We start from the raw sequence: 22,051 nt of genomic DNA on the forward strand, positions 1-22,051 counted from the left end.
CTCTAGACACAGCTTCTATCTTTATACTGATTTTAGGGGCTGGATTACCTGCTAGATACCACCTATGGGTGGACCTGAGAAGGGGGTGGGTTCCCCCCTTTCTCTTTGTCCAGTTTCGCACCAGAGCGGGGCTGGAGTGCCCCAGCAACTGGTTTGAATCGGGCTATGCATGGAGCACCTTGTGTGCCCCAGGCAGTGTCTGGAAAAGCATCTTTCCATTCAACCCACCCTGACCCAATACACTACAGGCTGTCTGGGGAGGTGCTAGCACCTCCCTCGACAGGAAACCTATTGTCCAAGCCTCCCTTGCTGGAGTTTTGTCCAGCTGCAGGAGGTCAGACTCGTGTCTGTGGAAGCAGCATCCATTTTGTGATGCCGAGGCTCTGTTTAACTTTAACCGGGTAAAGCAGTAACTACATGTTTTCTCCCTCTACAAGGGTGGAATGCTACCCCCAATGCCAGAACTGGCGGGGGGGGGGGGTAGTATTCCAAAGTGTTTGACACCATACACAACATGTTTTGATAAAGCCAAACCAAAGTTAGCATTAACCGCGAGGATTATAATGCACTTTAGAGTATATGGTATGGCTATATCATAGAACAGCTATAAGGAGATGGTTCCGAAAGCTGCAGAAGGGCTCAGCTCATGCTAGAGCACCCTCTCACATAAAACCAAGCACTCTGCCTCCAGGATTGTCGAGGCCTACCATAGGAGTGACTTATAGGTGCATATGTGTCTATATATAAGGTAGATATAGATATACTATATCTAAGTAAGGGGTGATTACACCACCTTACCCAAGCTGAGTGATCAGCCTGTGGTGTCAGTTTTGATGGCCAGCCAGGGGTGGCATAATATATGCTGCAGCCCCTGGTAGGCCTTGGATGCACCTATGCCCTGGGTACCTAAGGTACACTATACAGGGGCTCACAAAGGTGACCCAATTCTCAATTAGGTATGTACCTAAAGTACATGGTATCAATTTAGAGAGAGATTAGCTGGGCCGTGGGTCTGATTAGCAGGCCCACAGCCACACTAAAGTCTAAAAACCAGTAAATCACAGCAAAAGGTTGGGGTGACGATAGGAAGCAGACCCTACTCTCCTACAGCAGCAATGTCAAGAGTTAAAAATAAATAGTTCTCGGCCCATTCTCAGTTCTCGGTATTTAACTTGGATAAAAAATCATTAGAATATCGCAGATAGGAAGGTAGAGTCATGACATGTTCCTGGAGATAGTAGTCCACATATCTGGAGGTATATTCGAAAGTGCTGTTAATTGCAGATATTATTGGTCTTCCCGGCATTGGAATTATGCCTTTATGTACTTTTGGAATTCAATAGAAGGTGGGTAGAGTGGGATGTTCTTTGTAAAGAAATCTAAATTCATCCTTGGAGATGAGACCCTCTCTTTGCCACCTTAGCAAATCAACTTTGTAATCCCCAGTGATCCTCTTAACAGCAATTCCATTGCTAGATTCATAGCATTGTATGTCATTTAATTGATTGAAAGCCTCTGTTCTGTATGATACTTTATCCCACAGAACAATGTTGCCCCCCTTATCTGCGTTGTTAATGACAACAGAATCATTGTTCTTAAGTTTGTTCATTAGTTGAAAATACTCCTTGTTAGTTTCTTTATGTTTGTTGTTTGGTTTGCAGGTGGTCTTTCTATACAAGGATTTTAATTAATCGATTAGACGTTCATGGAAAATGTCGAATGCGTCCCTAGGCATAATGGGAACAAAAGTAGAGGCGGCTTTGAACTGACTACACCCCGGTGAGAAAATATTAACATCTTCTTCCTGGGCTACTATCTGAACGTTGATTTCTTCAAGACTAGAGTTAGGTTAGCCCACCCGTAAGGCATGTAGCATTGTTAATAACGGGATCTCTCCAGCGGTGAGGCCCCCTTAGGTGTCTGAATTGGAGGCACTGTTTTGTCTTTTCCATGATTTTTGATAGTGAAATATTTTTTAAGTTTCAATTTCCTTATGAATTTGTACACGTCTACTCGGGTTTGTACATAATTAAAATTGCTCTCGGGGCTAAAGCTCAAACCTAAAGTATATATATCTGTGTGTGTGTGTGTGTGTATATATTATGTATATGTATATGTATATGTATATGTGTATGTATATATATGTAGAAAGAGAGAGAGAGAGGAAGAGATCTAGATATATATATATATACACACACAAACACACACACATATTACCTACTGGCGGTCGCCAGTAGGTATATATAGTTAGGATTTTTTCTCTATGGGATTTTTGAAAATTCTATGTCTAATAACCTTGGCGTTTGTGGACGGAATTGGCTGAAATTTTCAGGAAAATGGAACATTTTGTTTCTGAGCAGCCCCTGAAAATTTGGGGGGGTTTCGTCAAGGGGGGGCCGAGAAAAAAGGGGGTCCCAAAACGTGTTTTTAACATTGAGTTTTCCATAGGGCGGTTGGCCTCACTTTTAGCCCGAACGGCTGAATGGATTTGCACGAAATTTGGCAAAATTGTAGGGACTGGTAGCCCGATGTGCCTTTGCTAGGTCTCAATATATGTGCTCCAGTGGATTTTGAGAAATTAACGTTCAAAAAAAGATATATATCTGTAACAGCGGACCAGGCAGCGCTCCAGTTCGCGTACTTTTCGCGTTACGGAGCTTTGTGAAGCGAAGCTGATTGGTTCTCCGGCGTCTGTAAACATTCCAAACAGTCCGTAGCGGCCGCCATCTTGTCTCTCGGTAGGATCGAGAGACAAGAGGAGGCCAAAGCGAAGGGGCAAATGACCATAAGGGGGCATAGTAGATCCTCCCTGACCCCCTAGGTTTGATGTGGAGGTTTTAAAAGGGCCCCGTGGGGCAAAAAAAAAAAAAATAATAATCGAACGGCTGAATGGATTTGCACGAAACTTGGCAAAATTGTAGGGACTGGTAGCCCGATGTGCCTTTGCTAGGTCTCAATATATGTGCTCCAGTGGATTTTGAGAAATTAACGTTCAAAAAAAGATATATATCTGTAACAGCGCTCCGCTTCGCGTACTTTTCGCGTTACATAGCTTTGCGAAGCTGATTGGTTCTCCGGCGTCTGTAAACATTCCAAACAGTCCGTAGCGGCCGCCATCTTGTCTCTCGGTAGGATCGAGAGACAAGAGGAGGCCAAAGCGAAGGGGCAAATGACCATAAGGGGGCATAGTAGATCCTCACTGACCTCTTAGGTTTGATGTACCATTTTGCCAAGTTTGGTGTAATTCCGTTCAGCCATTCAGGCTGTAGACGTATCTAAATGTCCTATGGAAAATTGCATGGGGAAAACACATTTGAAAGTGTTGAAATTTAGAACCAATTAAAATGTTACTTTGGTTTTGTATTTGTGTGTGATGAAAGTTAATTGGTTATGTATATATCAAAAATGAGAGGAAACCACAGCCATTTTGTGATACTACTGTCTGAGGTACATTTGTGAGGAATTTTTGGTGCTCAATTTCTGGTGTTTGATTTACACAGTACTAACACTTCTCCTACTTTCAAAAAGGTGAGTTGTTAATTTGTAAGGGGAACTATGTTGTACACTTTAAGATAATTTGAAAAATGTTTTCTGTTATTCATTTTCAGTCCTTCTGTTATACTAAATACTTGATAAAGTTAGTTTTATATTATGTATTACTAAAAACGATAAATGAAAGTGATTATTTTTTTCTGCAATTTACAGCAAGAAATTTCAAAATAAAATGGATCACAATGAAGAGACCGTGGCAATTTCTTTTGAATTATCCACTACATTTATTGAAATTGACAGCACCAATAATGAAATATTCTCACAAGGAGGAGATGACTTGAATGATTTTTTTGATCAATCTCTTGACGGCGAATTTATCGAATGTTTGGAGACCATAGAGTTACAAGAATCATCATTGCAGACTTTTCATGAGGAGATTTCTGATGAGATGATTGAAGAGGAAATTCCTGATGAGGACATGTTACTAGTTCTTTCAAATTATGAAAATTCAGAAGAATAAATTTATATTTAGAAATCAAAAATTGTTTGAGACATTATTCATTTTTATTTTTAATTTATGAGGTTGTAGCGGAGTGATTGTAGTATAAAAAAAGACTTATAGTATAGAGTGCAAAAATTGGTTCTTTTTGGAGGGGCAAAAAAAAAAAATCGTTTTTTTGGTGGGGTGCGCCCGGTTAGCGTAACGGGAAGTGGACTGGGGAGCGTACTACAAGGAAAGAAGAATGATTGACTTTTAACTTATTGTATGTTTATAGACTTGTTTTTCTGCTGAGTGACGTGTCGGCCTATCTCCACGGGATGCAGTCCCTACCATCTCGGCGTTTAAGCCCAGGGGGACCGGTAGTGTGGGAGAGATAACGGGGCATATTATCAAGGGGGTTTATCTCCGCTTTTTTGGCTTTAAAAGCCAAGAAAGCGGAGATAAAATTATCTCCGTATTACGTAGCTGTCGCTAACACCAGTTAGCGACCGCTAGTAGGAGATAGCGACCATCTTGGGCTCCACTTTGCATGTCAGTGATATTTATCACTAATGACATGCAAAGTGGGCATGCCAAGATGTTAGCGACTGGAAACAGTCGCTAACATCGCTATCTCCTATTACCAACTTTTGGAGATATTCGCGCTAAGCGCGAATATCTCCAAAAAGTAACACCTGTCCTGAGCAGTTCTTAGCCATGTCATCCAATGGGAGGTGGATAACATGGCTAAGAGCATTAGCTCGGTAATGCATGAATATCGCTGACTTTTCAGCGATATTAATGCATTGCGGCCGTTTTTTATGGCATTTGCGATAAACCTTGATAATAGCAAGGTTTATCTGCGATAATTTCTGACGATGCTTAGCGGTAAAAAATTCGTTGCTAAGCATCGTTAGGGATAAATATCGCTTAACTTTGGTAATATGCCCCAACGTCTGTTAACGTTCGATTCGAAGGAAATGAGGAAGTGTTGAAAAACATTGTCTGCGCCATCTTGCCTTTTTTCAAATGCCACACTTTTGTCGTGCACGGCAGCCATTTTAGATGCCTTGACCAGACCCACTCTCTGCACGCTGTCGATCCGTAGCATGGCTCCCCACCCTCGCAAGCATCTTCCCCAGGCACTGGTCACCCCCGCTCTCTGTCTTATGCATGGGCAATAAACCTCCCCCCATCTACGCTGCTCTTCCCTGAGAATCACACCCTGTGCCCGCCCGACACCTCCCTTTCGCCCTATTCACTACCGCACCCTCTGACACTCCTCTTCCTCTGTGTCCGATTGTCCAGGCCGGTCCCAGGCTATCAGCTAGCCCTGCAGATGTAGTTTATGGCCCCAGCTGTAAAGAATCACCCCTCTTCAAAGGAGTTATAGTAGATCAAGGCCCACACCCGATGAGATCCGTCACACCACACGCGTTCCTACTATCTGAAAACCATCCTGTATTGTGATTGGGGAGGGGACCGAGCCTGAAGCGGAAGATTCCAGGGATGACTCTTTGTACATCAAAGTTTTTACAATTATGTGTCACATTAAAAATATATAGCACTCCAACAAAGTAGTAGGAATATAAAACTTTAATAACTTATAAATATATACAACAAAACAAAAACAGTAAAAACATTTAAACAATGAAGAGACCGTGGTAATTTCTTTTGAATTATCCACTACATTTATTGAAATTGACAGCACCAATAATGAAATATTCTCACAAGGAGGAGATGACTTGAATGATTTTTTTGATCAATCTCTTGATGGCGAATTTATCGAATGTTTGGAGACCATAGAGTTACAAGAATCATCATTGCAGACTTTTCATGAGGAGATTCCTGATGAGATGATTGAAGAGGAAATTCCTGATGAGGACATGTTACTAGTTCTTTCAAATTATGAAAATTCAGAAGATGTTGCCTGGGTGCCGCACTGATTTGGGTATCCGGCGTGGGGCGTCCCGGGGGGTGGGTCGTCAGTAGCGGTCTGTTGTGCGAATAGTTCCAAGGCAGCAGAACGCGCTGAAATCTGGATGGCACCAAGGTGATGTCCAGTAAGTTGCCGCCCACCAAATAACGGCGTGGGGCGCCGCGGGTGGGGGGGGAGGCAGTCCAAAGTTCCGTTAAAAGGGCAAAGGAAAGGATCGGTGGTTTGAACCATCAGTCAAAAAGGGGAGGGGGTGCAACAATTTTTCCTACCGGGTCACACTGTGCTTTCACCGGAACTGAGGTCTGCAGGATTCTAGTCATTCAAACTGAGGCTGGCGCCAGCATGGGAGCGCCGACGTCCCGCTGCTACAGTTTCGTCACTCCACGGGCGATCATGGCAGTCATTCCCCATCGGGGGTGTCTGCGGGGGTCGGGGACTCCCGCGGCTCCTCTAGAATCTTCAAGGTCGTGGAGGACTACGGTGGTGGAGTCAACCAGTGACCGGGCCATTTCTTTATGCTGGGCCCGCTCTTGCCAGGTTGACCGCCATTTTGAGAGTTCGGTAGCTACCGGCGATCGCGGGGTCAAATGAGCGGACGGGCTCCACCCTGCCGGGCGAGACGTTGCAGCATCGCCACAGTGGAAGAACCCTTTTCCGGGCGCCTGGAGCGCTGAGGGTGCAGCTGGGAAGCCTCCTCCTGGGGAGGCGGGAGAGGCCTGTTCGCACCGTCTCTCCCACCCAGTGCACCCCACGGCGTCTCGCTTGACATTTGTTATGGCCGGACCAGGCGATGAGGACGAGGGGGGGGGGTCGGAGGCATGTGCAAGACATCCCCCCCCAGTGTTGTCGCAGCCATTATAAAAGAAAGAAGAAATGTCCCGTCCGTCTTTGGGCCGGACCTCCGGTGGATGGCGGCCGGACGCCCTTTGCTCTGGCCCCATGAACGGGTTCCTTGGCTCATCCGGTGGGGCAGGCCTTGGCGTGTGGTGCCTCTCCTGGGCCTTTCGTGCAGTGGCCCCTCCACTCCCAGGCCCTCCATGGATGCTGGCCCAGACTGGGAGAGAGAGGGTCTAACCTGCAATTCTCCAGGGTTACCGCCACCGCGGCCGGATCCCGTTGGCCTCAGCCTCTGGTTGATGGTGGCCGGACTGGGAGAGAGAGGGGAGGGTCGAGGACACAGACATTCCCCCCATTGCAACTCTCCAGGGTGGTCGTAGCAATCCCCCTGGACGGGTGCCATTGGCCTCGGCCTTTCCTCCGGCTACACCCTACGTGATGATCTTCTGCCGACGGTTGGCAGCAGGACCCGCCTTATATGTGTTGCTTCCGGCTGGGCGTAGCCGGAAACCTGTTGCACTTTGGAAGTTTCCAGAATGGGGCGGATGTCTGCTGACTTGTATCTTTCCCAGTTTGCCGTTATTTGGCCGTGGCAGGCGGTGGGACAGACACGTTTTGGGGCAGTGAGGGGCGATGAAGCCTCGTTGCCTTGTGGCCGTTGCAATGTCACACTTGGTTTCTCTTACTGTTTTCAGGTTTCTTATTACGGGCTTACTTCTAACATTTCTTGTTTCTAGGACAATAATAGGTTTTATCATTACGTATTGTTATCGTTTCTTTGTTTGTTATTTAATAAAAAGTTCATCAGTGGCCTACTGATTTTCGTTTTCCTATTCCTTTCTTTCCAGGTTGTTTCATGCTAAAGTTTCTGTTAACAGGATACAGTGATCACTTCGTTATTATTGCATATGTCCTTTTCACTAGGGGTGCTCTCTGGTCGGGCCAGATGACCTATCTCTAGTAAATGGTCCGGGTGAAACAGGTGCATCAATCAGTGGGGAGTAGATAGGCATGACAGATTACAACGGGGGACAAAGGTCCGCATTACCTACCCTTTCACTACTTGCAAAGATTTTCCTACGTTTATTTGCAAACAGGGAATACCTCCAAAAAGAACCAATTCCCAAACAGTCAATGTTCGGGCAAACAATCAATCAATGAGGAACGAAATAGGCACGATGTGTTAAAGGTTTGCGTTACCTACCCTTCACTATCTCCAAAGGGAGAGAGAATATTCCTATTCTTCCCCGTTTGCAGGCAGAGAAGATCCTTAAGAGAACCAACTTCGAACAATTCAATGCTCGATTCAATCAATCAATCAATGGGGAGAAAAATAGCTATGACGGATTACAATGGGGACAAAAGTCTGCATTTACCTATCCTTCACTATCTGCAAAGACTAAACAGAGTATGGCGATTCTGTGCTTGTTTGCAAATGCTTGGATAACAATCAATCAAATGGAGAGAGAAGCAGGCACGACGGATTACAACGGGGGCAAAGGCCTGCGTTAACTAACCTTCACTATCTGGAAAGAGAGAGTACTCCTAATAGAAATGAGGGGGGGGCAGCATTGAAAGCAGATCAGTGTGCATAAACACGAAAATGTTTTTTCTTACCACGTACTTGACAATCGACAGCTTATGATATTTGCTATTAAAAAACCATTGAAATTCACTGAAAAAACCATAGGTTATAGACCATATATAGTTAGGAATTAGCATTTACAAAACCTTGAAAATTCACTGAAAAAACCATAGGTTATAGACCATATATAGTTAGGAATTAGCATTTAAAAAACCTTATTTTACTCACACAAAACCATTGAAATTCCATATATAGTTAGTAGTACTAACTATATATCGCACACCCGCAATCCACTGCTGATCATGTCACATATTACATCATTCATGACATGGTCAGTGACATCACTGATGACATCACTGATGACATCTCAAATGACATCACTGATGACATCACTGATGACATCTCAAATGACATCCCTGATGACATCACTGATGACTACATCCAGTGACTCTATAATTCTGTAAAGTTAAAATATGTCTTACATATTGAAGAATGAGTGGATGTATAAGTGTTTTGATGAAGGATTTAGTAGGGGCATGACTGACTGTATGAGTGACTGATTAAATGTGTCTCACTGAGTGCATGGGTTAGTGACTAAACTGTCTTAATTTGTGCATCATTATGTCTGTTGTTCTGTAAACTGCTGCATGTGTTGATCAGTAGCTATATAATTAACTATATGGGTTATTGATTGGTTGCCCAAGCATTTGTATGGGAGACTGAGTGTGTGTGGGTGGCTGGGAGGTGTATGACTCTCTGCATAGATGTGTGAGCAGTTGATTGACTAGATGTATGGGTTCAAAAGTGCATGTGGAAACAGCTGTATGGGCAGTTGACTGTGTGCATGAGTGTATTGGTGAGTGAATGGATATCTCAGTGCTACATGTTAAAGTAAGTACATATGTAAAATACAGTACATGTGAGAGTTGACATATATAAATAACTGTGCATACGAGCCAGTGAATGTGTGAGTGGCTGTATGGATCATTGTGAACTTGTATCCAGGATTGTATAAGTGAGTAAATATGTTTTAGTATATGTTTGAATAAGTAAGGTGTGTATAACTGTATAGTTGAGGAAATGGAGGTGTGATTGATTCTTTGCATGACTGACTAAGTGTCTGAGTAACTCCATGGATGAGTGACAGTCTATGAGTGTCTGTTTACACTGAGTGTATCTAAGGTTATATTAGAGTCTGAAGAGGTTCATCGTATTATCACATGAATGATGTCATCAGTGATGTGATCAGTAATGTCAAATGAGATGTCATCAGTGATGTCATCAGTGATGTCATTTGAGATGTCATCAGTGATGTCATTTGAGATGTCATCAGTGATGTCATCAGTGGATGTCAGTTGAGATGTCATCAGTGATGTCATCAGTGATGTCACTGACCATGTCATGAATGATGTAATATGTGACATGATCAGCAGTGGATTGCGGGTGCGCGATATATAGTAAGTACTACTAGCTATATATGGAATTTCAATGGTTTTGTGTGAGTAAAATAAGGTTTTTTAAATGCTAATTCCTAACTATATATGGTCTATAACCTATGGTTTTTTCAGTGAATATATATATATATATATATATATATGTATATATTACCTACTGGCGGTCGCCAGTAGGTATATATAGTTAGGATTTTTTCTCTATGGGTTTTTTGAAAATTCTATGTCTAATAACTTTGGCGTTTGTGGACGGAATTGGCTGAAATTTTCAGGAAAATGGCACATTTTGTTTCTGAGCAGCCCCTGAAAATTTTGGGGGGGTTCGTCAAGGGGGGGCCGAGAAAAAAGGGGGGTCCCAAAACGCGTTTTTCCCATGTTAATTTCCATAGGGCGGTTGGCCTCACTTTTAGCCCGAACGGCTGAATGGATTTGCACGAAACTTGGCAAAATTGTAGGGACTGGTAGCCCGATGTGCCTTTTGTAGGTCTCAATATATGTGCTCCAGTGGATTTTGAGAAATTAACGTTTAAAAAAAGATATATATCTGTAACAGCGGACCGGGCAGCGCTCTGGTTCGCGGACTTTTCGCGCAACTGAGCTTTGTGAAGCGAAGCTGATTGGTTCTCCGGCGTCTGTCAACATTCCAAACAGTCCGTAGCGGCCGCCATCTTGTCTCTCGGTAGGATCGAGAGACAAGAGGAGGTCAAAACAAAGGGGGAAATAACTATAAGGGGGCATAGTAGATCCTCGCTGACCCCCTAGGTTTGATGTGGAGGTTTTAAAAGGGCCCCGCGGGGCAAAAAAAAATAATAATAATAATAATCGAACGGCTGAATGGATTTGCACGAAACTTGGCAAAATATTAGGGACTGGTAGCCCGATGTGCCTTTGCTAGGTCTCAATATATGTGCTCTAGTGGATTTTGAGAAATTAACGTTCAAAAAAAGATATTTATCTGTAACAGCGCTCCGCTTCGCGTAACGGAGGTTTGCGAAGCTGATTGGTCATTCTGTCACTGGGCTATAGTTGGGCTACATCTGGCTGATATTTGGGCTACATTTGTTTTTTTGTGTGTCTGGCGGCCATCTTTGGGCTACATTGGGCTACATTGGGCTTCATTGGGCTACATTCGGCTAATTAGCAAATAGCTCATCGCAAACTAGGAATGGTAAAGAATCGCTATTTATTCCTTAAAGTTCGCTATTTAGGAAATGCAAAAAACTTTGATGATACATATGGCGGTTCATCTCTAACAAGATAAGAAGCATAGGGATACATTTATGATGACTGGCGCATCACCAGGGATGTGTTAGTCATTCTGTGCCGCTGTTCCGTCACCTATGGTGTGCTGCATTTACAATGCGGCGCATCATGGGGCAAAAACAGCACAGATGCGTGATGTATCTGTGCCGTAAAGGTGGCGCATTGCTGGAGTTGTATCGCAAGTGTGATGAAGCTCCAGCAAGGGTCGGGGGTGCCCCTGTCGCAGGGTTTCTGTTCTCACACAGAACTGTGGACAGAGGATTGGAACCTCGGCGAATGCATTGCTGGAGTTGTATCGCAAGTGTGATGAAGCTCCAGCAAGGGTCGGGGGTGCCCCTGTCGCAGGGTTTCTGTTCTCACACAGAACTGTGGACAGAGGATTGGAACCTCGGCGAATTAGGGTGTCCCAAAACTCACGTTAGTAATCAAAAACTCCTTAGCAAGCTAAGTACAGTGTCACATTGGATATAACAAACTCTCAATGTTTAGACAATCCAGAATATGAACTTATAGTACCTCAGGATACGTGGAACTCATGAACAGTCGGTCGTTATAGATTTCTTAGAAACCAGAACATGGAGTTAAGAAGAACAGATGTGTATTTGAAATGTTTATTTACTAATGCCGTCTTCTCAGGCGTAGTACCTTAGATAATAAAAGTACACATATTATCAGTAGCAAAATTACCAGCATAGTTACTAGTACATAAAAAGTGAATGGTGATAGTATGTTAACATGCTGTAAATGAATAAGAGTTAGCAACACTTATAAGCAGCCGCGGGCCATGGAGGGAGTTACGGTGAGGCAGGGAGGCGGGGAGGGGGAGAAGCAGGGTGGAGAATACAAGTACACATATTATCAGTAGCAAAATTACCAGCATAGTTACTAGTACATAAAAAGCGAATGGTGACAGTATGTTAACATGCTGTAAATGAATAAGAGTTAGCAACACTTATAAGCAGCCGCGGGCCGTGGAGGGAGTTACGGTGGGGCAGGGAGGCGGGGAGGGGGAGGGGCAAGGTAGAGAGGGCTCCACCCTGCTTCTCCCCCTCCCCGCCTCCCTGCCCCATCGTAACTCCCTCCACGGCCCGCGGCTGCTTATATCTCACCCTCCCTAATACACATATTATATTATTTGCTAAGAAGGTCTCTTTGTGTTGGTTTAGGGCGTGCCCATACTTTAGTGTCTTAGATTTGAAGGAATCACATCAGCATACACCAGCTCTCTCTTCATGTGAACCGCATCAACTGTTGTGTATGTGTGTTCGGCAAAGCAATATAAAACCCGCCTCATGCCCAGAATTGGCAGAAGTTGCACTTATGTTATGAGTATGAAGTCGTGGAGATCAGACCTCATAACAATTCTGTATCGTGTTGTTCTTGAAACTTTAGCACTCGCTGTACAGATATAGTTTAACAAGTAAAGCAGATAGTAGACCAATAACATATTATTCTCATGTAAACCACGATGAACTACTAGGTGGAAAGCTAAAGCAACAACTAAGTGTCGTGTGCAGAAGTTGCAAAAAAGGAAAAATGGCGTTTAAACCGGTAATGAGCCCATGCTAACTTAACACGGTGTAAAGATATCCAGGACCTAGATGACACCTCCTCATGATCCGGAAACGAACTGAATAAGATAATAGAAGTGCCATCTCATGAGAGCAGATTGCAAGTTTATATGTGGACGGTCCGCAAGGTAAAGCATTAAAAACTAGGAAAATTTAATGCTAAAGAAAAATAAAACAGCCAAGTACTTTATCGAGTCTTAAGCCAATAGGCAAGGTAAATAATAAAAACTTGACAAATAAGTCAATGAATTGTCAATGAAATGCTAGTACTCAGCATATCAAACATGAAAAAGGTCTATGACATAACTGTGTATGCAAAATAAGCTGCAACAGCCTCCAATAGGAAGTCACCGTCTTCATCCGAAAACAGTTCAGCCATCCAATTTAAAAGCGGAAAAGAACATACGTGCTCTCCCAGCACCGGATCCTCTATCACCATCAGAGGACAGCTCGGTGGGTTTTCAAGAAAGCTCTGTTCCAAGAAAGACTGTGCTGCCGCCAGTAAATTCCAGGGACCAAGTAGTCCATGCATCAATGCCACAGCCATAATCCTTTCGCCAGGACAAACCAACTCGTGAGTAATGATAGGAGTCATCAGCTGATTAAAGTCGACGTCAGGAGAAACCGGTCCGCAGAGACACAAATCAATGGCCCAATCGAAATCACAGGTCAGGCAGTGAAATACAGGCTGGACACAGGTGAAGTAGGAGAATCGAAAAGATAATCCATATGCCGTGCTTAATATCGCCAACGGCATTGTGCCATAATATTCTAGCATGCGATTGCGGAACAGTGTCAGCAGCTGCAGGGTGGGAGGTTGCATAGGAGGGACATCCATATTTAAAAATGTAAAAAAGCACAAGAGCGTCCGCTGGTAATGCAAGTAAAAATGCCAATCCACGAACCAGAGTGCAGAAAATAGAATGAAAGGAAGCAGGGATGACTCCAAAGATTTTCTCAAATGAAGTCACGAGACCACTGGTAACAACTTTAAAAAAGTGCACCAGGGACTTTGTGGAGGATGCGTTAAAGATAGTCGGAAACATGTTGCTGAAATTGAAAGGCAAATCTTAATTGAAAAGGGTGTGCACCTCTGTACGGGTGTTCGCTATGTGAAGTACGAAAGTTTCACGGGCCGAACTCAAGGCCACCTCTCTCTGAGACAAAAGAGTTCTTATTCTTGCCATGCCGTTGAAACGTGTCCCAAGGTTGGTATTTGTGGCCAGATTGAAAACTCCCTATGTTCATGTGTGGGAGGAAATAGAACATTTCTGCAGCAAATAACCCGTTCACTTACTGTTACGATAAAAGGAATACTTTTAATTAACTCAGAACAATCTTCATTATTGAGCATCAAATAACTACGATTTTCCAACAACTTGAACGTGGGGATGATAGCAGGAACTGGCGTGCCTTGCAACACGCAAGCCATATTTGGTCGGTGTTTGTTGCATGAACCGTGTAACTGTATGTGCCTACACATTAGTGAATGATCTGGGTCTCAGTGCATTCCTCTCCATTCAGATAAACTTCTTGATCATCTTTGAAACATCTGTATGTGTATGGAAGCGACCTGACCTCATGAAGAAAAGCACTACCTAAAGGTTCATAACGACCTATTGGTATATATTTCATACAATTTGAAAACTTATATAAAGCAAAAGGCAGCGTTATTAAACCGTGGATAAGGCATGTTGCCAAAAAACCCGCAATCCTCTGCTGATGATGTCACTGAGCATGTCATGAATGATGTAATATGTGACATCATCAGCAGTGGATTACGGGTAATGGTATCTCTAGTTTACTCCCTTATAGCTGTCTTTCTTTTAACATAAGTGTCTGTTTCCTTCCCTTATACTTACTGTTTTTGGTTCGCTTCCGGTTCGCGTACCGGCGAGCGAACTGGGAAGCGAACTAAGAGAAATAGAGGTTGGCACAGTTCCAAATATTGTACCAATTTTTTAATAACGGGGAGGTAGTTCTGAAAAGAACTGTTTTATTTATTTTTTGATGAACATTTTTTTACTGTTTTTGAATTTTTCGGAACAGTTTTATATTTTTTTGGGTTTTTCTTGGAGGGGGCAATGAAAACGATTCATTGTAAAGGGCTCAACAGGAGCAACAAAACAAAAAAAAGAAGTATTTATTATTTTGGGCGTTTCGGACAAACTTGCATATGATAGTCAATAGCTCTGTTGATCAGAGTGATGCTTTTTTCTCCGTAGGAAATGAATCCATCGCAAAATGCGCAGATGTGTTTTACATCACCAAATCTCATTTGTATATTTGGCACCATCTCCCTGCCCTCTGGTCCCGTTACTTCCGGTACAACAGATCTTCTGGCCATAATAGGGAGATTATCTAGGTCGTTCCGAAACTGTGCAGCACTGTAGTTGTTAGGATGCCACCTAGTCATATGGCGATGCATTGTGTAGTTTCCGAAACTGTATTTTTTGTCGGTCCCTCTGGACAGTCTATCTTGACATATAAGGCAAGTTACGTATCTTGCATTTACTTTTTTCTGACCTTTGGGAATTTTAAAAAATTGCCAAATGAAGTTTTCTTTCCGGTGAGACGTCCTGGGCTGCTCAGGCAAAAACTGCCTCTCTTCGTGCTCGTCCTCCTGTTCCTCTTCTTCTTCTTCTTGTTGAATTATAACTTGAGCAGGTGGTCCACTCTTCCTTGGATGTGGTGGAGGTGGTGGGGAAGCACCAGCTGAAGCTACTAAAGAAGCCATTGCTCAGTGATCACAAAGGGTCTTTCTCTCACAATGATGAAAGTCAGAGTGAGGAAAGAAGGAGGGATTTTCATCATTTGGGAAAAACAAGAGTTCTCAACCAATCAAAAGTGTTCATTTTAGATTATATGACCTAGTCTTACATCATTAGGAAACCAAAAGTGAAATGAACCAATGAAAAGTGTTATTACCAAGTCACATGACTTGCTGTGTTTACGTTAAGCGCTTTGCAGGGCCTCCCGGTTTGCTTCCAGAAACCTGCGCTTTGCGACTCGCTTCGCGTACCAGTTCGCTAACGTAGTACGTCATATGACGTATCACGCGACAACGTGAAACGTCATGCGGACGGGAGGCGTCACGATGTTGTTTTGTAACGCGGCACTTGCGGTAAAGAAACGTTTACCGGCTCGCGGTCTATTTCGCGGCATCAAGGTCAGCTAACGGGAAGCTTCCCGATTTGCGAAGCGGGAACGAAGAAAAAAAAATATTTAAAAAAAAAATTATTCATAAACATATAAAATATATTTTTGGATTTAAAGAAGAATACATTTTACAGCTACAGATATTAGCTGTTAAAAAACCAATGAAATTCACAGAAAAAACCATAGGTTATGGACCATATATAGTTAGGAATTAGCATTTACAAAACCTTGAAAATTCACTGAAAAAACCATAGGTTATAGACCATATATAGTTAGGAATTAGCATTTACAAAACCTTGAAAATTCACTGAAAAAACCATAGGTTATAGACCATATATAGTTAGGAATTAGCATTTAAAAAACCTTATTTTACTCACACAAAACCATTGAAATTCCATATATAGTTAGTTGCACTAACTATATATCGCGCACCCGCAATCCACTGCTGATCATGTCACATATTACATCATTCATGACATGGTCAGTGACATCACTGATGACATCACTGATGACATCTCAAATGACATCACTGATGACATCACTGATGACATCTCATTTGACATCATTCTTGTGCTAATACGATAAACCTCTTCAGACTCTAATATAACCTTAGATACACTCAGTGTATACAGACACTCACACACTGCCACTCATCCATGGAGTTACTCACACACCCAGTCAGTCATGCAAAGAAACAATCTCACCTCCATTTCTTCAACTATACAGTTAAACACACCTTACTTATTGAAACATATACTAACACATATTTACTCTCTTATACAATCCCTGATACAAGTTCACAATGATCGATACAACCACTCACTCATTCAGTGGCTCTCATGCACAGTTATTTATATATGCCAACTCTCACATGTACTGTGTTTTACATATGTACTTACTATGACATGTAGCATTGAGATATCCATTCACTCATCAATACACTCATGCACACAGTCAACTGCCCATGTAGCTGTTTCCACATGCACTCTTGAACTCATACACCTAGTGAATAAACTGCTCACACATCTATGCATAGAGTCACACACCTTCCAGCCACCCCCACACAAACTCAATCTCCCATAGAAATACTTGGGCAACCAATTAATAACACATATAGCCTCTCGTATAGCTAATGATCAACACATGCAGCAGTTTACAGAACAACAGACATAATGATGCACAAATTAAGACAGTTTAGTCACTAACCCATGCATTCAGTGAGACACATTTAATCACTCACTCATACAGTCAGTCATGCACCTACTAAATCCTTCATCCAGACACTTATACATCCACTCAAGACATATTTTAACTTTACAGAAAAATACAGTCACTGGATGTTGTCATCAGTGATGTCATCAGTGATGCCATTTGAGATGTCATCAGTGATGTCATCAGTGATGTCACTGACCATGTCATGAATGATGTAATATGTGACATGATCAGCAGTGGATTGCGGGTGCGCGATATATAGTTAGTGCAACTAACTATATATGGAATTTCAATGGTTTTGTGTGAGTAAAATAAGGTTTTTTAAATGCTAATTCCTAACTATATATGGTCTATAACCTATGGTTTTTTCAGTGAATTTTCAAGGTTTTGTAAATGCTAATTCCTAACTATATATGGTCTATAACCTATGGTTTTTTCAGTGAATATATATATACATATACATAATATATATACACACATCCTTAGGCTGGCAATGCAGCACTATAAGGGCAACTTCTTAATGTCCATAAGCACCTGTGAGGTGCTATCCAGCTCTCAATTCCTCTCTTGCGTGATTGGCACTATGGAATGTTTCAGCATAACTCATCGGAGACACCGGGCCCTCCCCCTTCCCATCCAGACACTCCTCCTGCTGCACAGACAAGGCTAAAGCCCCCTGTCTGGACAAACAGCCCCGCTCTGCATATTTGAAGTAAATCATTGCATGAAGTGAAATAGACTAGACTTGCTCAACTCTGACTCAGAATATTTTGCTGATAGGGATTTGGGGAAGAATGTCATGTGGGTGTTTTGATCAGCTCTTGACATTGTGCAGCGAAAATGACAAAACAGTGGTGCAGTCATTCAACTGCAGAAAGCTAAAAGTAGCAAGTTAGGGCCAGGTGTATCAAGGATTTTTGCGTTTGCTGCAAATCGGCCGATTGAGACAGCAAAACTGCTTTTTTTAGTGTTAAAAGCCCAAATTGCAATTCAGTAACTTGTTACCGAATCGCAATTTGGGTTTTTCTTTTTGGTATTTGAAAGGGGCATGTTGAGGGTGTCCCTTCCTAATACCGAATCGCGAGTTATGTACACATGTTTTGCAACTGAAATGCGCTTGCAAAATATTTGCAATTTACCACCAACTCAAAGTTGGCAGTGACCCATTCACAAATGGGAAGGGGTCCCAGAGGGTCTCCTTACGCCTTTGAGAAAGGTCGAAAAAATCTTTTTTAAGGGCAGGCACTGGACCAAATGACTACTGCCTACTCTTAAAAAAATGAAACTTCATTTCAAGCGCATCCAGTTTTCATTGAAAGAAACCAGACTACGTTTTATAAAAGAAAATGGATTGCTTTATTTAAAAGCATTCACAGATGTGGTAGTCTGCTGACCCGAGCAGGCCACCATACTTTTGATGGCAGCGAATCCCAGGCCGCAAATTGTGACCTACCTCATTAATAATCAAGAGGTAGGTGTATGTGTGACCGACTATAAATCACTGTTGATCTCAAAGGAGTTTCATACATTTGGAATAATGATTTCCAAATTGTGATCCACAACAAATCGCAATTAGGAAATCGCTATTCCTATTTTTGCACATTTGCTCCATAGTGTCTAAGTTACCCCACAGTTATTCAAAAGCAAATTCTTTTGAATACTCAGACACCTTACTAAAGAGGTAAAGCTTAGTAGACAGTGGTTCTTATCCTGTGGCCTGGGAACCCTGTGCGTCCACAAAGCCGACTCATGGGGTCTGCAACTGCTTAGAAAATTAAATTATTTTAATAGATTAATAAAGTTCATATAAATAAAGAAGCAAAATGTACAACTGGACATTTAAAACATTCTGTAAATGGGACAGAATTTGAAATTGGAGGCTTAAAAATAATGTTATTACCCTCAGATTAATTCATGGAAGCAATGCGAGCACATCAAACAGAATATAATATGGAGCATGAGTGGTCTTAGTTGAATTTAGAAACAATCCAACATTCCCATTAAAAATGTTTAAAAAACTGTATTCGTGAATGAAATAAAATATTTCATCATTTGTACAGATGTTTGAGAAGTGCTTGTTTCAGTATTTTTTATGCAGTAATTACTAAGTGAGGGTCCCCAGATTCCAATAATGATTCTGTGGGTGGTCCCAGGATCCAGTAATGATTACGTGTGATTGTAAAGAAGTCAAAATGTTAAGAACAACTGTTATAAGATATGATGATTTTGCACTTGTTAAAGTTTGTTTTATATTGTTTTTATTAAGATTTTATACAAAGAAAGATGTGTATGCTCTAATACAGTTATTGTTTTGTTAGGTTACAGCAAAATTGATGTCATTACTTGTGTTTATCTAGATACAGTGCAAGAGTTGTATTGGTTCCCTATGGGCCACAATCAGAGCTAGATTCACAAATTCATTAACGGCATTCTTTTTTGCCTGTCGAACATACAATCCAAGTGGCAGGTTTCCACAGTGTTCAGATCCCACCTATTCAGGGTTTACTCCAGGTTGGATGCGACCTGTAACCAGAAGTGGGCAATCGCTTGGCATGTCCAAACCATGTGTATGAAGTCAGCATCATCAAGAGCATGTCTAGGGCAGCCCAAGTTGGTAACCTGCATTATCACAGTCAACCTGTGGGGCATGAGGTATGTAGCATGCAAAACATTAAATTAAATTGCATGAACTTCAACCATGTGTTCCTGGAGACCGTGTGTATATGCCCAAGAATCCGTTCCCAGTCTCTGAACTGCTGCCCTAGTATGCGATCCCATTGAACATATAAGTTGTCGGAGGCCATGCCCAACAACATCTTACATAGCCAGTAAATCAGCTGGCGTCCATTTCTGAAGGTAAGTATGGTCTGCAAAAATGTGTTCACCTGAGGCTCTAGTCCTGTATCTCCTATTGGGCTATGTAATACCTGTATTACCACTCCGTACACCAAGAATTGTGCGCCAGGTATACCATTTTTCCACTACTAAGCTATCTAGTCTTTTAAGGTCTCCCTCAGAATAAAGGTTCCCAAGAGTCTCAATCTATGCTGCTGTAGAAGCTTTCATGCTTCTGGCTGTGAAGTATCCTCTCTGTAATGTGGGTAACCCCACTAAGTGCAGCGCTGGCGCAGACATCATCCTGCCATGACTCTTTCATACTGCTAATTTCTAGCAGTGGAGGCTTATGGCCAGACCTAGTTTTGCCCGCACCAGAAGTGCCCACAGGGTCCCCTCTCTTTGTGGGTCGCCGAACTCTCCCAATTCCAGTATACTCCGCCCTAAAAGCTATCTGGCGGCCCACTGCAGCAGCCCAACTAATTCATAGACTAGCACTCCGAGCCCCCCATGCCATGTAGGCTGATGAACAATACACAATGAAACTTGGTGATGTCCACCATCCCAGATCAGTTCATGGTTCAAGACATTCAATGACCTAAACCAACAGTGCAGATCCAGATTGGTAGATTATCAAAGTAGTATAGGACTCTTGACAGGTCTATCATTTTTGATAGGGCAGTCCTAGCCATGTTGGGCAGTTTCAGAGTGCGCCAGAACACTATGTTACTCCTCAGGGCTCATAGAGTCGCTCCTAGTTTACCCTCCAATATGTCTGCATACTCATTAAAGACTTTAACAACCAAGTGTTTGTGGACCCTTGGCTTCCATCGAATTCCCAAGCACTGGACTACTGCAGGCGGTCTCTACACGACCAGGCATATGGCAAAGACACGTTTTTTGCCAATTGGTGCACTGCCCAGAAACTCTCCCCAGCTCATCCAGACATTCTATGCTCCATGGCAGTCCCACTCACGCCTCCTGCAGATACAATAGCATGTCATCAGAATTAAAATGAAATAATATGCCCACCTTTTTGCATTAATATGCCTCCCCAAGCCACTTCATTGTATGGTATTCTTGCATAAGGTTCTACTGCAAGGGCGAACAACATTGGAGAAAGAGGACATCCCTGACTAGAGCCGCGGTGTATTGTGAATGCCTCTGGTATCCACTGGGGTGTCTGTATCATCGCCTGCACATTTGAAAATAGCAAGTTAATCCACTTACCTCATTAATCACCCAAGTCATTCTTACACATAACTACTCTCAGATAGCCCCAGTGTAAGGTATTGAGTGGCTTATGAATGCCAATGGACAACATTGTAGTGCTGTAGGGAGGAATTAGGCACCAGGGAATAAAGCCATTTTGATGTGAGTGGATTAGGTTGTGTAGTTGAGGCAGCAGACGATTGGCCAATACCTTAATGAGGACTTTATAGTCTAACTTGGGAAATGATACTACAATGGCCTCCATAGTGGTATCATCCTCGGTGCCAGAAGAGACATGTATGTCTGGTAAAATTTCACTGGTAGGCCATCAGTACCCAGTAATTTCTCTCACAGAAGCAACTTTATTGCCTCCCTTGTCTCAGGTTCCGTTACAGAACCTCTCAGTACTTCACTATCCTCAGTATTCAACCGCGGCAGAGTTGCATGCTCCAGAAAGACCTCCAAGGCTCCAGCAGGAATCAGGCGAGGCTCACAGTACAATTCTTGGTAATGCTGGGTGAACGCGACATATATATCCTATTGGGCATAAACATGAATGCCCACTGCTCCTACAATTCGGGTAATAAGGCATCCTCTAATGCAGGTTGAACTAACCGGGAGAGTAGTCTGCCCACCCTGCCTCCCTCTGTGTCAGTTGTCAGGTACTTGCCCCAGGTAAGGGCCTGCAACCTTTCCAGTGTGGATGAGTGTTTTTCACTCTCCTCAATCAAAATGGATTGAGTCATTGACCCTCCCTGGGGTTCCCTCTCTAATCTTCGGATATTGTATTCGAAGCAAGTCAAGTCTCTGCCCAGTGACTTCCAAACTCCCACCAAATGACAAAGGCAATACTCCTGCACTACAAACTTCAAAAAATCTCATTCATTATTTGTGTGTGTCATCATATGACGGTTGTGTTGGAAGTATTTCCTGACCAGGTCAGCTAATGGATCTCTGAATGCGGATTCATGCACAGCGATTGCATAGTCCGGAAAGTTTGTTATGGGCATTTTC

This window comes from Lissotriton helveticus, chromosome 6, assembly GCF_964261635.1.
Source record: "Lissotriton helveticus chromosome 6, aLisHel1.1, whole genome shotgun sequence".
In the NCBI taxonomy this organism is placed as follows: domain Eukaryota; kingdom Metazoa; phylum Chordata; class Amphibia; order Caudata; family Salamandridae; genus Lissotriton; species Lissotriton helveticus.